This window comes from Lasioglossum baleicum, chromosome 3, assembly GCF_051020765.1.
Source record: "Lasioglossum baleicum chromosome 3, iyLasBale1, whole genome shotgun sequence".
NCBI classification, from domain to species: Eukaryota; Metazoa; Arthropoda; class Insecta; order Hymenoptera; family Halictidae; genus Lasioglossum; species Lasioglossum baleicum.
The window spans coordinates 19,704,116-19,719,903 of record NC_134931.1 but is presented as its reverse complement, the minus strand read 5'-3'; the positions used below and the strand labels follow the sequence as shown (position 1 = coordinate 19,719,903).

The 15,788-nt window shown below is 47.4% G+C and overlaps 1 protein-coding gene across 2 annotated transcripts in view; it reads right to left on the bottom strand.

The window, feature by feature from the left end:
• Positions 1-15,788, bottom strand: part of LOC143207601 (uncharacterized) — a 717,548-nt gene that overhangs the window by 304,740 nt on the left and 397,020 nt on the right. The window lies entirely within an intron of this gene.

Sequence of the window (15,788 nt, the reverse complement as noted above, 5' to 3'; positions counted from 1 at the left end):
CTGAAAATAGAAAAGAAACAGCCGGTTAGCTAAGCTAATACAAATAATTGAGGGAACCGTACCAGTACCTGGTAACCGTGTTTCGCGACGGGGAAACGCTATCCGATATCGTTCGCGTTGCACGTTCCAGATGTAACGAAAACGCTGCTGCTGCTTCTGCTGCGAGCACCGCGTTAGACCAACGAGCGCGATGATTCGCAGAGTCCGGAGAGGATGGGGCACTCCTCCTTCGCGATAAAAGTGATCTCAATTTCGTGAGTGCTCGGTAATAACGGGAAAAGCAATGAATTACGCCAATTGCTGTTTCCCTTAAATTCAAGATGGTGTAAAGTGCGTGCGAGAGAAATGTTAAGCACAAAATCGACCTGCGTCTAGTTTTTCTTGTCTTTGTTATTCAGCAGTTGTTGGAAACTCGGAGAAATTGCAGAGATGTCCGAGTCACTCTTAACGATGTCCGATGTCCTGATTAAAAAGCAGGAAAGCGATCAAAATTAACTATTGAATGAACTCGATTCAACTGGGACTGCTTCCGGAGCATTTTCAATGATCTACGACAGTCGACGCGACTGTGCGGCGATCGAATATGACAGAACTCATTTCAAATAAAAATGTCTGGTACGAACAGAGCTGTAGTTCCTTGGAGGGAACGAGGGTCAAGACCTTCTCGGAAGCATCGCGAGAATGACCTAGCGCACCGGGCAGGTCATGAATCAAGCGTCAACAAGAAAAAATACGGACCGGGGTGGCGCGGCACGGTGTGGATGTACGATCCGAGAAACTCGTCACGTACTTGACACGAGCGAATGGCACGGTAATAACCGATCCTTTCGAATGCGCTAAAAAACGTATTAAGCGTTGCTCCTCCGTTCGAGCTTGGGCCGTGCTGTGCCGGCAACTAGCCGGAGCCCGTTCCTTCGGAGCACGGCACGGTGCGGCGTCGACCTCTTTACTTATTCGTACCGCAACCGCGTTTCCCGCTAGTTACACGTTAATTGCGTGCCGCGAAATTGATGGTTTCGCGTCGGACACGGTTGAAACGGTTTTAATTTTACGTCGTTCGGCCGGTGCGGCGGATAACACGGATCGTTATACTCGGGCTCCCTCTCATCCCCAGTCCCCGTCCACCTTTTCTGGATCGGGGATTCTAAGCTGAAAGCAGCTGGGAAGCGGTTGTGTCGATTAATAGACGATCTCTTTGCGTTTCGTTCGCGTGTTTCCCAATGGACGGATACTCCCGGGTGAAATTCAGCGAAAAGGACCTAGACGTGACCAGATACGGGATCGGCTCTTACTTGGATCGCGCGATTGCTTCGCGCTCGGGTTCAGCATCCGTCCGGACAGGGCTGAATTTAACGCAACACGAGCAAGGGAGGGAAATGCCGGCCGATTAATAATCGTGCAGGGGATGGGATCTGCTCTTGACGGCGAATCGTTTCTTACGAGACGCGCAGCCCCCTCTGGTCCGTCAAATTATAAGGCAAGCATCGGGGGATGGGCGGAGGAGGGAACCGGCACGGAAAAGCCTGCAACTTTGAGATTGGAGGGCTCTCTCGATGGCGGTTTATTGCTTCATCACCGTGTTAATTATTGCTTCATCATCGGCCCTCTCCCTCTCTTTTAATTAGACCTCCGCATTAACCGGTTTCGTCGGTAGGAGCTCCCCGGCTACGCCTTCGTAATCGACCGTAATTAGTACGTAGTCGAAACAAACAACGAGCGCGCCCCGTAACAATTATAGCAAAAGAAAACCCGTAAACGGGGCAGTGAACGCGCGTGTGTGTCGCTGCTCGAGGCCGGTTCGCTTTTTAATTCTTTACGGAATCCTGCCGGTATATAAATTGTAGCACCTTCCGTGCGAGTGTGGGAACAAATGGCGCATAGGCTGCTTCCCCGGCGCGGCGTCTTTTTTCTTTAATTCACCGCAGTAATTCGTTCCCGTCCAATTGAATTCGGTGTCGCCATAATCGGCAGCGTTTTGCAACGCGCCACCGCCGCCTCGTCGATCGCGTATCATGTTAATCACCGTTTAATGGCATTACGTAGAATATGCCGCGGAACGTTTTTAACAAGTAACTCATCGCCAAATGACGTTATTACCGGCGAGCCTGGCCACCCGTGCCCGTACACGTTACGACCCCGGTTCACGTGACTATTGCGATCGAAATTTAATAAGCGCATTATCCATTCAATAAATAATCAGACGGAAATCGATCCGCTGATCCAATACCGTTAATTAAATGCTGGTCAATCGGCTGATCCAATCGACGAGCCGATTGTTCGACGGCATTACGCTCGACGAGCAACGCGATTGCGCGAAACTTAACGGTTGCGTGAAACACAAAACAGAATGAATGAAGGAGAAAGAAAGAGAGAGAGAGAAAAAAGAAAGAGAGGGAGCCGTAAACTCTTTTAACTGTACTTGTTGTACTCTTTCTCTCCCCTTGCCTCGGGGAGTTCGCAAGTTCTTTTTCTTCGCCGGCTTGGAAATAGTACAAAAAAATCCGGAAGGAGGTCTTTGCTGTCTTGTTACTCGATTAAACAGTTTAAAAACTTTTCTCAAAAAATCCCCAAGCTCGGCTCAAAGTTAATGAAACAACGGATTCCCGCCGTCCGCGTCCGACTCCGACGCAACGGAACGGGCCGCAACGGTTCTACGAATCTACGAGCGCTAATCTACGGCGAAACATTCGCATCACGAGCGTAGCGCAAACAAGATATCAGTTGTTGTAGAACCAGCGCGTTTAGGGTGTGCTCAGCATATCCATGCATAACAAACAAGTCTGAGACCAGACAAACATATTCGGGGGCGTACGATTTCACTGGGCCACGGGCTCGGCTTGGCGCGCCTCGCCACGCCGCGCCGCTCCGAGCCGCGGTGAAATATTGATTTACCGGTCGGAAACTTTCCACCACAGTGCGAAACTTCGTGTCTTTTTTACGCCGGGAATATTTCAGAATGTCTTGCGGTCGGAGCAGACATCTGCGAGTCGCTAACTTTCCGTATTTCACTTTTATGCGAAGTGTGATCAAAAAGAAACTAGACTCTCTGTCAGTTTCCTGGCGACCGTGTCAAATAAAAGATGGATTTGTTGGTCACTTCTCTATGCTCTTGTGTATCAGTTAAGTTTCATCCTCCTCAAATTGGACGACTTATATAGAGCCATATATCTCTACTAAATTGTCCACAACACGTGACACTCACTGCTCGATGAAATTTGACAAACTGATCCATGAAGGTACGGAGAAGCGATCAGCAAAGCCGTCAAACTTCATCTTACACCGATAGAGTTCAGTTTCTTCTTGATCACACATCACATTCGCAAAACGAATATCCCACTTCGTGCCCCTCCCCCGCGAGACGCCGTAACCCTTGACCGTTTCCAGCGGCGACCCCCATGCCTTAAAAACAGACGAATGAGCGAGCATGTGGGGTGCCAGATCGTGGGGCGCACCCCGTTAATTACCGGAGTTTTAATGAGCAGAATTGCGCCCCGCGTTCAACTCGATCCCCGTCTCGGTCCGTGGCGCAACCCCGTCCAACCCCCACGAACCACCCCCTGGTTTGTCCTCGCGTGGCGAATGGATGCCGACTATCTCACCCTGCCACATGGGAGATCCGCAGTCGTCCAACCCACGGGGAAAACCCGCCCGCTGGAAATAAGTCCCATCTTCCCTTTCGCGCGAAATTATTTCGCAGACAGTGGCGCGCATCTTGAAGCCGCATTGTTGCCGCGGCGTCGAAACGCGCGGTGTATCATTATTTTTAATTAACGATCGCCCGAGCCGCGCGTCCTGCCTCTATGGGAAACATCATCGACGTCTACATTAACGCCGCCACCGACGCTAACGATGCTTTAATTTTAATGAATTCGAATTCCCGCGGCTCCACACAGCTTCGCCGCGCTCCGTGCTTGTTCCCTGCTCCTGCGAGCTGCCGTGCGGTTCCACGTCGTCACCCTGATCAACTTTCGATCCCGATTATTAGCCCGACAATGTGGTTTTCATGGCTGTTCTCCTAGGCTTCGTGCCTGTGGCCTCGAAAATGTACTCTCTGGAAAATCTGATCGTTACACGAAATAGATCATTAGAAACAAACTAGTTTCGTCAAGTTTCAGAGAAATTATTAATGATTCCTCTTCTCATTTTCTACTTAAACTGTACACAATATTGGTACGTTTCCAATACTTTTTTAGTCGTATTCTGTTTTCTAAAGACGCTAGAGGGTTTGGAGGTGTATGATCCGGAGGCTGCTGAAAGCTGAAACAGGGTATTACGGCCGCTGCTCCATGCTATTTATTAGAATCGGATATTTCCGGTTGGGTATCTCCTATCGACTGTCCATTGTTATCTCTGGTCGCGGCGCGATCTATTTTTGGCGGTTAATGGAGTTTCAGCAGCGGAGAGGACGAGAAATCGGCGGGAGAGAACAGAGCGAGCGGAAACGACAGGGTTTGCACGGCTGGGTTAGGTCAGAGAGCGACTGCGGCCGGTAGAGAATAAATGTGTTTCAGCCAATCAACGCCACGGGCCGGCGTTATTCGCGTTTCTTTCCGATTAAATCGTCCCCGAACAGCCGCGCCAATGCTCCCGGATAGGCTTGCCCCGTGTGCCACAATTTCTGCGCGACAGCCTTCCCCGACGCATATTGTACCTGGCCAGCGCGAAATTAATCGGGATTCGATCCCATCCGAGGCGGCGCAAATTGGAAACTACCCTCAGAAACTAGTTCCGCATAATTTCGATGGGAAAACAAATCCCGACTGGGACGACGACGCCATGCCAGCTCGCTTGTGCCCTGACAATACCGGATGCGCTTGAGAATGCCCCCGCGAACTTTGTTCAATTACCGCGACACACACTGCGGGATTAGGGACGATGCTCGTGAGGTCTATTTATTATTAGGAATGTCTGAAGGCTAGCTTCTGTTTCCCAATCCAAACACACTATCCAATAATGATGATAACACTGATGACTTTGCACATTTCTACCAAAAATTCAATACAATAGCAAGTATTGTATAAATAACGCCAATCAGCTCAGAAGTCACGATTCTTTTTTTGTAGTGTCAGCGAACAGACTAGGTTGTCTCGCTGACAGGAAGAAATAATACGTTCCAATAGCGATTCCATATTGGAATCGCGCGCAGTGTTTACCGAATAAATGTAGCAATCAATTTTGCCGATAATTCGCAGCCAATGTATTGAGAAGAATTGAAACAACATCGAAATAAATACGTTGAAAGTTTCGGAAACGGAGGTACCCGCGATGGTCGCAAATATACAATGCAAACGACAATTACAATTGTGCAATTAGAGTCAGCGCACACGGTGAGTTCCGTTCGTCGATTGGCATTGTCCGCGAAGTTCGCAAAAAACCGAGGATATTTTTTTGGGAAGTGTTCGGGCGCAATAAAGCAATGAGAGGGGTTTATAACGAGCTTGTTATTTAGTCCGTGATTCGCGTACAAAAATATGCAGACGGTTAATAAATACCGGGCGCGGGTTTTCAAAGTTGAGTGCATATGTCAACAAACTAAACGAATTTCATTTCAATGCGCGCTTCGAAATGTACATATTTATTTCTGTTTATCGTTACGGTGCATTGGAAAAAAAAACGAACGAAAAATTGTGGAAGAATTGCCATCGATACGAAGACTATAAAGGATATTGAGTTTCATTGGCCAATATGTATCTTGACCGTGGAAAATGTTCCCCGTAAAATATATTTGAAAGCAATATGCTTCAAAATAAATATTTGCAATTTTCAAATTGTAAGGGTACCACGTCCATTTTGTTTTACCCGGAAATGATTTCCGCGAAATTTGTGATCGACATGGACGAATCTGTTAAATAAACGAAGGATGTTTAAACTTTGTTGAACTCTATCAAACGCTTCATTATTTCAGTGAAAAATGACTCTTGCCAATGGAACATACGAACACACGTAGACTATCCATTTCAGGATATAAAACCCATTACGCAGCCTGCCACAGTGTCCGCTAATCACCGGGCCATTACCAAAACTTTTCGCCAGAACTTCCTGTCTGTGATCCTCCCCATCGCGTATAGAGTTTCACTCCATGTCACGTGTGACGATTCGTGAGTCAAGTTCTAAAAGGTTTAATTTCTTGGACCTACGCTTTTGGACACGCCCTGTCGTGTTAGTTTCGGAACATGAATCGTCGTTCATAACCGTTCGTAAATACCAAACACTGCTATTGTACAATGGAATCTTTATACTTTAAACTTTACTTTGGAAATTATTCGCGAATAAACTTTCCTTCTTATTTTCCCACTGTTCTTACATGTAGAAGAAGCCTTCTCTTTTGAAGAATATTCAATATCTCTAATAAGAGAGGGAAGCAGAAATCAATAATAAGCAAAAGCAAACTTATTGTGTAATCTTTCTATTGGATTGCAAACTCCTCTACGAATTGTACACTGTAGGTGTGTATGTATACAATGAGGTACGGAAATATTTGTACACCCTTCAAAACGGAATAACTTTTTTATAATTGTACCTAACGACCTGATTTTCTATAATCAATTAGAAGCATTGGTTTACGAAATGATATGCGAAAAAGATTTTCCAAAAATTATAATTTACAAGGTTACATGCAAAAATAGAATTATTTGGGGGGGCCCTTAATGAAAATTTAAAATTATATGTTTTGTAGATCTGTGTTAGTTATACTCATGTTGAAAATTTCATCGAAATCGGAAAGATGTATGGTTCTGTGGATTTTAAGCAGAAACTGATCAAAACTCGTGTAAAACTACGATTTTCACCATTTTTAACCGCTTGTAGCTCGTGTGTATGTTAATCGATTTCGATGAAATTTTCAGCATGAGTATAACTAACACAGATCTACAAAACATATGTATATTTTAAATTTTCATTAAGGGCCCAAATAGAAAGTTTAAAGAAATGCCTATTATATTTTTGCATGTAACCTTGTAAACTACAATTTTTGGAAAGTCTTTTTTGCATATCATTTCGTAAACCAATGCTTTTAATTGATTATAAAAAATCACGTCGCGCGCGCGCGCGTTTGGTACAATGATACAAAACTTATTCTGCTTTAAAGGGTGTACGAATATTTTCGTCCCTCACTGTACATAGTTATTACGGTATTGATAATTTAGAGAGACAGTAAGAGTAATGGAAGCCAGTTAAACGACTTTACTGTTTCGTAATATTGCTTCACTTCAATTGTAAGAGGTTCGTTTTGAGAGAAGGAGAACAGCTCAAGTATATCCCCCTGTACTTTGTTCATTAAAAGTGCCAAGTTTATTGTTCCCGAGACAAGCGAATTATTAAATATTATTCTTAGTGGAAAAACAAGCTTATTAAATTGAAATCGTCGTTTTCGTGACGTGATCAAGTAAGTAACGTGTCGTAAGTGGTTCATCCAGTAGCCCAAGACTCAAACATCCCTCTCGTCATTTTTGCGAAAAGTGTCTAGTCTTAAAGATTAGACAGTGTCAGCGAAGGTGGCTCGAAACCGCTGACGTCCGTATCGTCCGGGTATCGGATTAAGTATAAGAACACGGAGTGTCGTGAAACTAATAGTGGCTCGGGCCAGGTAGGTACGTCAGAGTTCTTGTGCGTATTACCCCGGCGCGGCTCCGTCGAGAGTGAAAAGCAAGATGTTAATTCGCGCGGTCGTTACGGGGTCACCGAACCCTGAACTTCTCGACGGCCTGCAGTCATCGTCGACGTCGCGCCACCCCTGCCTGCCCTCCCGGTTGCCAGTGCCGCCCTCGCCTGGGTTGCCAGTGCCGGCGTTGCCGCCGCGCCGCCGTCTACCTTGTCGTCTACGTCGTCGTCATCGTCGAACGAACGGTACGAGCGCGTACCTATTCATCGAAAACGACTGGCACGTACGCATACACCTACGCAACACACAAGCGTACACCCTCACACGCGCACACAGACATAAAACGGTGCGCACAGGTCGCGTCGGCCGCTCGTAGGGGCTGGGATCCAGTGGTTGGACCGGCGAGAGGGAGCGACACAAGAGTGCACCGGCAGAGAGAAGCATATGTGCATACGCGGAGGAGAATATCTGGAGGGTGTGAAAGAGTGCGGGACCGTGCGAAACGAGACGACGAGGAGGACGACGACGACCTAGCCGGCAACCAACCGCACTGGGACCCTCGAGCGACGGAGAACGACTGATAGAAAGATAGAGAGGCACCAAGGCTAAGAGAGAGAAACATAGGGAAGAACGGTGGCTGAGAGAGAAAGAGAGAGAGAGAGATATAGATAGGGAAGAACCAGGGGCTTGGAGAGAGAGAGAAAGAGGGAGAGAGGTGCCGGCGAAGGGCGGCGCACCGACGTGCCCCGACAAAACAGAAATGCATGCGTGCGTCAATTGTTCTTGGCGCGCGCGACGCGACAGTGTGTGTGCCTGCGTGGCAAGCAATTGCGAGCCAGGCCACAGCAACAGCACGATATGGCATAGCTCAGTATAGCACCCCTCATACGTACGTATGCACGTATGTATATTATATCGATGGCCGAGGGTGGAGTTCGAGAAGCGATCGAGCCCGACTCTCGTTGATCATCCGGGGTTAGCTCCGCGGAACGGGGAACTCGTTTCTACACACACGCTCCGCCTGTGATTATCGAGAGTTCTTTGACACCAACGATCTTTCCCTTCCAACCTACCCCCTTCGCAATTGATTTCTTCGTTTGTTTGTCTCTACCCTCACTTTGCTCTACGACTTTCATCCTTAATTTGGTCTCGTGAATATGCGATCCGCGGTCGGGATACCCGTGAAAACGATTAGGTGTTTGGTTAATTTACATTACTTCGAAAGCTGTCTGTACTATTCAAATACATAGATTGTGTTCTTAATGTTGGTCTTGAGAACTTCTGTAAAATGTGTTCTCGCAAAATAGATGTTTTCAAACTTGTTAAATTATTATGAGAAATAATGGAGGCGCAGCTGCACACAACTGTGAACGCGAGTATGTATTATGATACACATAAAGATGAAATTGAACGTAGCAGTATTTACACGTTGTATCTAACAGATCACCAACCAGTTTGAGCTGCCCGGTAGCACAATCTGCTCCAATCATGATTTACATTCTATAGAACCGCCTCTTCTCAGCGCATCGTCTTCACTCGTTCGAACGAAGCTAAGGCTCGAGCGTGTCTAAACTAGAGAATAACTCACAGTTTTACGTCGTCGATTAAGGTTAATAACTGCAACATTAAAGTCGCATAAATTGTTGGTAAAGGACACGATAGTGAAATCCTTTAAACGTTCATTATGCTAATTTACAGGGGTTCAACGTGCACCGTGTCACTTCCTTGAACTACCCCTCGAATTTATTACCCATTCCATAATTACCGGCAGGCCGCGCGTTCCATATATTTCGGCCATCGGTGAGCCGATGCAGTTTTAAATTATAATTCTTAATTGGGAGTTTTTTTTATGGTTCACTTCTCGTTCCGCGTGAAGGGTTCCGGCGTGGCGGGAAAATTTGCGTAGATTTTTTTCCAGGCCGAACACGTTCGAACGTTTCACGGCAGCCGGACGTTTCTCACGGGGCAACCGAGCATGTAAGTTTCCCCCATGAGGAGGGTTAATTTCGTTCGGCCCTCTCGTAATTCGTGACTAAAGAGAATGAAGGCGAATCTACGGCTCGTTAACGAGCCAGCCCGAACACGCCGGAATCAAGGCGTGTGTGCGCGCCAGGGGAGGGAGAAAGAGAGTATAGCGTGCCGCGCGCGCGTTTCGAAAAGGGTCCTCCGAGCTGTCATTTTCCGGTACTTCGGCAAATTTCATTTGCCCCAGCGCGTTGCGCGAAGTCCCGTGGAATTTGCATGGAGATCCGCTCTTTTTTCTCTGTCTCTCTCTCTCTCACTCTCCTCTGTCCGAAGGGGAAGGGCGTCGAAGGGACAGGGACTGGCGTTAAACGAGCACGGTCGAGAATTTTAAACAATTTCCATCGCCCCTCGCCGTATACCCCGCGCCCCTACCGACCGGTTATAAATTAAACCTTCAATTTGGAACCCCCGAAGAATAATAGAACACCGCGCGGACAATGAATTCATACTGGTAAACACTCGGCACACGTATCCACGCGCATAAAAAAGCCTTGCTTTTTATGTTATTTCCACCGTTCGCAGAGACACTGTCCCGATCAAATCGATTTCTGTCGGTTCGAATGGTTTTATTCACCTGTTCACCCCTGTGTTCCCCGGTTCATTCACCGCCGGAACAGGAACAGCAACAATGTAGATCGCTCGATTAAATCTTTCAGCTCTCAGGACGATGTCCTAAACCTTTAAAAAAATCCTCCTTTAGATGAATCCATTCTGCATGTCTAGCCCTGTATGCACTGATCAATTGACTTGTTTCAGATCTTTCATTTGACTTTCTGCAAGTAGTTTGTGACCGATTTTTGGCAGTGATCGTCGCGAGGAGAGCAGAAGCAGTTCAATGGTTTTTCACCGTGCACTCGGGACGAGTCGTTGCCATAAGTGGCGATCCGTGACGGTCGTGTGGACGGCAAATTCGAGCGAGAATAAGGGCGCAACTCTCTCGTTCGTCGCGATGGCTACGACACTGACGACTTGTCGTTGCGAAGGCGGCTCGATTTCGCTCGTTAGGTATAGCGAGCAAGGGTTTGGAAGCGCGTCGAGGGATGAAAGCGTAGATGTCACGGGGATCCGTCGGATCGACGAACTTGGCAGGTAGGGTAACGGGTCGAGGGACGGGGTTCATGAAAATTTCCGCGGTCGAATCGATAAAACGTTTCCACGGTGAAATTTTTATGAATTCATCGCCTCCGCGAAGTGTCTACATTGTTCCGGGGCAAATAATTTAAACTTCGACGGGGAAGTCTTTCAAGTGATTCCCGAACTTTCCTTAAAGAGGCCGGGTAATATGAAATTTACGAAGTTTCCGGAACACCGGGTAACAGCGAGCCACGGTGATTTTGTGGCGATACCGTCGTGAACGCCTCGGCAAAATTAGCTATATATTTTAACGAGCTGCATAGGAACGCCGAGCGTTGATAACGACACCCCCGGAATCGACCAATAACTTTTCGCATTAATAATCCTTAATTTCCCTAAACATCGCCCCTGCCCCGTTAAACCGTTCACACTTATTGCCCGGCGAACTAGAATGATAATGTATGCTAACGGAGACGCCGCGCCCGTAATCTCCAGAACCTAACATTGCCGCTTTCTTCAACTAGAAAATACTCCGCGAACATTTATCGTTCGATCATTGCCACTTATTGTAATTTAAGTGAAACTCGTTTAACTCTTGATATATGAGAATCACTGTTGCTTTGCAATATATAAAACGCGAGATAATATACAATACTAATACGATAGAATCCGGATCTCAATCAGAAACAGAGAGGAGAGAATGTTCGCGAACTTACTTCGGGAATGTATAAGGGTTAAATGTTAATTGAACGTATATGAAGCGAAGGATTAATCCTGTAGAAATAAGTTTCGAGTGTGTAACGGTATTTTACAATAGATAATTCAGCGGGAGGCGTGGAGTGCAAAGATATCCCAACAGATTTGTCTAATTGTGATCCGTATCGGCGGAATCGTCGGACAAGGTGTTCCCATTGGAAGCCGGCCGGGATTATTCGGTAGGTAGGACAAATCGACACCTATAGAATCGAGAATCGATTCGAGCGGACCGCATCGTTAGCATTAAGTATACAGCGTGGAAGTTCACGAGGAGAAGAAGAGAACGGGCCAGGCGTGACAGTATTTACGATGCAACGCCGTGCCGCGCCGCACCGCGCCGCGCCGGTGGCGCGGGCTGGGACGGTCGCAGTCCGCTTCGGCGTGACTCGCGAAATAAATCGTTAATGTGCCGATTTCGGGTTGGAACGGCGCGCCGTTTCGCCGGACTCGCGATTTCGAATTCACATCACAGCCGGAGCTCAGTGGACCGATGTCAGCCAGTCGCAAAGGGGTTTCACGGGTCGGACGATGTCTCGGCGACAAAAGAGACCGAGAAAGAAAGAAAGAGAGAAACCGGCGCGGCACGAGCAACCTAACCGTGCCGATACTTAAAATTACAAGGCGCGTACACGGCCTTGCTGGAACGTGGACCCGTGTCGATCAAAATTTCCCCTGCGGCACCAATCCCTCGGGGCCACACTTTTATTTTCTTCCGAACTTTGTCTCGTTATTTGAATTCCTGCGCCTCCTCGCCGCACAACTCGACCGGAACGTCTGTGTTCCGTCCCTGCCTTCTGTCTTGACAGCCAGAAACAAACTACGGGTTTCCGTTGCCGATAGAATTCGACTTCCAGGTCCCCTAAGCATGCCCTCTTTATAATAACTTACAGCATTTTACCGCAGACGCGGCGGAATCTCACGAATTTCGGGAAATGTCGAGAACGAAACATTTATCATTTTGCACACTAATGACCTTCGGTAACCTTGAACGGCCTTTAAAGATTTAAAAAAATTGTGAAGAAGTGCCTCCTAACAGCCCCCAACTAACCAACTAATTTTTGAATGCAGCAGCCGTTCACGAGCGTAGTTAGGCCAAAACACCACCGTTCGCGTCTTGACAGAGGGGAACAAACTGCGGCCGGTTTTCTGTAACAGTTGCGAGCGGAACAGATGTCGGGGGCCGTGGTCTAAGCTCCTCTGTTTAAACTGAAAACTACCAAACTCATCCCCGATATTCCAAGAGCTAATAACAATACGGAGATTGCTCGATGGGTATTACTCGATGTCGACTCGGATATCCAGCAACGGGAATATGCGGCATTTCCGCGAAACTCGACTCGGAACTTCGAAGCCGAATGTAAAATCTAGTCCGGCACGGACGAACACAAACAGCACCGGTTCGCCGACGAATACGAGGACGACGACGGTATCTGCTTTGCACACAGGTGAACGGCACCCGAGCGTTACCCTAGCCCAGTTCCGTAATAGCACGGATTTACGACGCGCCGCGTCGTGGCCCGCATCTCGAACAATGTCCAGCCGCGATACGTACCCCTTTCACGATGCAGTCCGGCTTTTACGACGATCGACGAATCCGGAACTACATCTGGCTATGACCGACCGGTCGAATATCGCGTTCGACGTAGGTATCTTCCGCGTGAAAACGGCGACGCTCGGGATCCAGCACCGAATCGATCATCGAGCTGCATTCACGAGTTGCATCCAGCCTGGATCTCCTCGAACCTTCCTTGCATCTCGGTGCATGCTCATGCCCGTAGGTTTACCGGATTCACGGTAATACAAGTCTGTTTGGATTCTCAAGGTACCGTTACCGGAAAGTAAAAATTGTTGACGTTGTGTCTATTTGTCCTGTATCAATAACGCGCCCGACAAATAGAATTTATGCTGTTTCAACGAAATCGCACGAATGTCATAATGTATTAAGTAGACTGTAAATCTCTGTGCAAAATCAATATTGCCCAAGTCAACTGTAAGCAACCCAGGTTACATGAAAATCTATTTTCTCTTTCGATCATCTTGAAAAGTCGGAAATAATGTAACAATATCCTTAAATACTACTAATGTCATTTCGTTTCTGTTATAAATGCATAATTCTTCTTTTAACGGTAAACATCCCAATTGTATAGATAAAAAGTCCAATCCATCCACGAAAAGATTTTTCTCATTGATCGCTTTGAATAGCCTGCATTTGTATTTTGTGGTAAACAAGCAGGAATATCTGCTTTTTCAGTAATATTTTTCTTTATGCAGTTCACGCGCCCTACGATCAATAAATAAATAATTTTCGCAACACTCGCTTGTCCAGCAGAATGTCATCCGGCGTTAATGTATGGACTCCGAATGACCGACTACGTGAAATAGTCGGTAATTCCGCGTTTTAGTCGCGCGCATAATCGTGTGCACCGGCGAAAGACCGTGTGTCCATTGAAAAATCGGGGAAATATTATTGGACACATCTAGATCAACACGAAAGTGCACGTTACGACGAGAGTAACGTGCTCCATACGAAACGGGCTCGTAAAAGCGAATGTTTCTGAAGAGCGGAGCGCAACTGCGATGTTTAAAAATAAGGTTTTCAGGAATGAATGCACGCCTCGGAGGAGTTGAATGGCGAAAGTGAGCGTACGTGCGCGTTTCTCGGTGTGGGGAGATGAATAGTTTCGCGAGTCGAGACTCGCGAGAATAGTGCAGCAGTGTTATGTAGATTTGAGCAAGCGTGTGCGAGAAGAATGTTGCTTGTCCGACGAAAGTATCAAGACATTGCTGCATTATTAGCAAGCGACACTGTGCTCGTACAAATTTCCTTCGAGTCTCCGAATATTTTTTGACAATTGCACCAAGTGTACACCTCGTCTCCGTGTAAAAACGAAAAGAAGTACTACATTTTCACGTAATACGAATCGCTAAATAATCGAACGCGTGAAAGAGTAGAAACAACGTTGAAATCGTTTTACGTAACAGCACAAAGAGAATGGAGGCTCGGAGCACGGGCGTGCCTGCTCGTTCGAAAAATTAGGCGCGCGTGTAAAGACCGAAAACGCGGGCAAAATCCATCGTCCGTCCGTAGCAGATGGTAATTAGTGAGCTTTGACGGACATTCGATTAATCGAAAAACGTACCACCCGGCGAAGCGCAAAATACTAACGCGACAAATGCGACTGTTCCACGTGGCTCCGGGAACGCGTAGGGAACGGAACGGTGGCGCGAGCGTTATAAAATAATGCGGCGTTAATCTAGCTCCGTAACGCGAAAGCTTCAAACGCAGCGGTGCCTCGCGTGCGCAAACAAAAGGGGTAAAAACCGTTTGGAAAAGCTGTTTGAACGGGAGCGAAAAGTCTGGTGGGGGTCTCGGCATCCGACCCTGACGATCGACACTACACATTTACTCGACTAAACGTCATTACCAGGTCCGGCTTAATTACGCATTCCACCCGCGCGACCGTGCCATAACTCCCGAGATTCGTTGCGACAGTTCGTTAGCGGCCGATCGAGGACATTCAATCTTTTAATTTACCCGCTAACGAATTATTTTCCATGCTGCGGGAAAACCGGCGATTATTACTGGACAACCGGTGTGCGGTGGGCCGAATCGTGCGCGTTTTTCTGGAGTTTCGGGGAACGCGGAGCACCGATTTATGGGCGAGACCGGCAGCGGCAAGATCGCAGTTGGAAAAAGGGTGGAAAATGGGAAGTCGCCACCGGACGATAACTTTTTTCCGTGTCACTGTTTACGAGCGGTAAAGCTAAAATCCCCGACTACCAAAAAACCGATAATGTCCTCGAGTCGAGCGTCTGCTGGGGTTGTTCCCGTGCTGTTAAACCGACGTACCGCCGAAATCATTTCGGCGGACCTTTTTATTTTTCATCTTTCAATTTTCCGGCAACGGCGAAGGAACTTTTCGTCCCGGTGGACGGCGCGGTGTCGAGGTTGACCGCGTCGCGATAAATCACTCGCCTTATCTCGGGGAAATATTTTATAACGTCTGCCGGTAACGCAGGCGTCGTAACTCGAACGAAATTTAACGCGTGCGATCGCTAAATTCGCCACGCTCGTAAACGTTTCCTTCTTCTTCCGTCGTTAACGGGAATACACCGAGATTCCAGGATTCGATACTAGACGCATAGTAAATCGTCGGGCGACATCTACGTTCCCGTGACAATCAGCGAGGAGTTTTCGCGAGTGGCCAGTTGGACGAGAGAGAGGACAGAGATGTTTTGCGGCCGCGATAAACCGGACGCGTCCGTACGTCGGCAAGGATAAAGGATTACGCCGATTACCGGGAGCGGGAGCAGTTGAAAAACTCGCCCAGCA